Consider the following 2,922-nt stretch of genomic DNA (forward strand, 5'->3'; position numbering starts at 1 on the left):
TTGAAACAAAGATAACTGAAGACAGAAGCGTGCCTGTTCATAAATATAAATGATTATTTAAGTAAATAAAGATAGATATTAAATGATATCCATAATTATAATTATCTTTTTATAAAAACTAATTAAATTCGTCATTGATGTCAGCAATAACATTCTTTCAGAATAAATTCGCATCTAGGTTTTCATATATGAGTCGTGTTTTGTTTATGGACACACTCACTTAAAATACAATAAAGTTGTATGGAATATGTAGAAGGAGAGTGTAGTCTACTAGAATACACTCTCATTTTGTAAGAATATACTCTCATTCTTCTAAAATAAACTCTCATTCTGCTAGTATACACTATCGTTCTTTATGTTCCAGGCAACTTTGTTGTATTTTAAGTGAGTGGGTTATGAAACAAAATATGAACCCATACATGATAACCTAGATGTGAATTCATTCTAAAAGAATATGATTGTTGATATTAATGACGAATTTAATTAGTTTCTATAAAAATGAATTATAATTATGGATATCATTTAATATACATATAATTATGGAAATCATTTAATATCTATTTTTATTTTATTAAATAATAATTTAATTTTTTTCCTATATTCTTATTGGTGTATTGTAGCACATAATATATGGGGGGAGACCATGACAGTCGTATGAAAGACCATGTGGGGGAGCCCATGGCTTGTTAGTTAAAGACCATGGGGGAGCCCATGGCTTGTTAGTTAAAGACCATGGGGGAGCCCATGCCACTTTGGTATAAGACCATGTGGGGGAGCCCATGGCATCCTTATATGTTTGTATGCATAGCTTATGTGATATATGTGGCTTCTATAGCTAATATGATATGTGATATGTGGATTGTGTGTGGGGTATGCTCTGGGGAACTCACTAAGCATTAGCTTACAGTTTATGAATTTGTTTCAGGTACTTTTGAGCCCAATGGCAAGGGCAAGGCTTGATGGCGCGACGTTCACTCTCTCTCAGACGTTTTATGGGCACTTTGATGATTTGAAGTAAAATTGTATATGATATGAATTTTAAAAACAATTGTATTTGAGAATTTATGGTTTATGGAAAGACTTCTAGGTTAATCAAAAATGAAAATTTGGGTCATTACAATAACATATATAAATCACATATGATTTTAAACATATATGACTATAACATTTATGATTATGTCACAACTAGCATTTTGCTAAGAAATTCTATTCTCATGTAAACATTCATTTATTGTAAGGCATTTATTCTAAGTGAATATCATACTCTATACTCATTCAAATACATCTCATATGTTCAACTAAGGGTTGGAAACCCTAGTAATCCTGACTCAAGTTCATTATGGACTAGGATTCTCTTATTGGGCCTAAGGGACCAATAAATCATCAATTCATCAATCTATAACATTTTGGGCCATTTGGGCCTAGAATGATTCATTCTACCTCCAATGGACCATGATGTGTCATATGTGATTTAATTAGCCCCAATGGGCCGTAAGACCCATTCATTTTATTTCATTGGGCCATGAACCCTCACAAGGGCCCAATGGGCCGAAAATTATTATTGTGCACCATAAATTCAAGCTAAGATAAGGAAGGGCCCAAACAATTTCATCTCCACTCTTCTTTGGCCCAATTCTCAGCCTAAATAACAAAAAAAAGAGGAAAAGGTTGAATAAATTCTAAGATGACACATAATATTTGCATGGAGGATATCCATGCAAATTATCCATCATATATTTAGGCTAAATCTCATGTTCCAAGGTATCCATCTTGCCCCTTCTCTCACTTCTCTCCCTCCCCTTCTATTCTCGGCCATAAGGAGCCCCCATCACCATCTTCATTCTGCCCACAAATCAAACACTAATTCCCTCTAAATCTTCAAGAAAATCGTGAGGTGGTGTGGGTGATTCAACAAGTTGTCAACAAACTTCATCCTGTTGGTAAGTTGCTTCATAATTAGGATGTTAAACTTCATCTTTATGCTAAGATCTTTCATCAAACATCATCAATCTCTTGTTCATGCTCCTAGAATCATATCATCTTCAAAGATCTCCTCAAGAACACACCTAGGGTCGAGATCTTCTCATCTCTTCACCAAAAACCAAATCCAACACCCCAAGGTGAGTTCATACCCCTTTGTTTTTGATTTTTAATTGTTTTTAGGGGATAATACAAGTTGATTTGTGTAGATCTATGTGTATATGCATGACTATGTGTGTTTTCCATGAATTATCTGGTGATTATGTGTTGATTACTTCATAAATCTAAAAAGATGTTAATAACTTGAAGTTTATCACTTGGATCTTCATAAGAACCTTGAGAAAAGTATGTTTTATCACATATACTACATATAAACTTGTAGATCTGGGAATTATACACTTAAAATAGCAAAAATGAGTGTTGTGCTCAAAGATCTATAACTTATACTCAAAAATCAGCGTTTGACAGGAAAGTTTTAGCCCAATCTCGAACTGTTTTGACCCTCTTAATGGAAGTATTTTTCAAAACTGCTTTACATGGATAAAGTTCAGATTTATACGTTTAAAATGACTACTCTCACGTTTTCATACGATTTTCCTACAATTTTTGGCGAATTTTACAAACTGCCTATCAGATTTGAAATAATTTCGGACCAACCTGTGAAGGTGAGCAATTTCACACTTGTTAGAAGCCATTAAAAATTATGAGAAAAATTGTGAATAAAGTAGACAAAATTTCCAAAATTTCAGAATTTTTGGATCCAAATTTTGACTTACGATGATTTTTCTACAAATTTTCCAAAAACTAGGTGGGAAAAGCCCAAAACCAGAAAAATGAGTATTTCCACAAAAATCAAGCCAAAAATGATATTTTGACAAAAATGGTTTTAAAATGTTATTTTTACCACAAACTAGTCATCAACACAAGTTTTGAACAAAATGG

This window comes from Lactuca sativa, chromosome 2, assembly GCF_002870075.4.
Source record: "Lactuca sativa cultivar Salinas chromosome 2, Lsat_Salinas_v11, whole genome shotgun sequence".
NCBI lineage: Eukaryota > Viridiplantae > Streptophyta > Magnoliopsida > Asterales > Asteraceae > Lactuca > Lactuca sativa.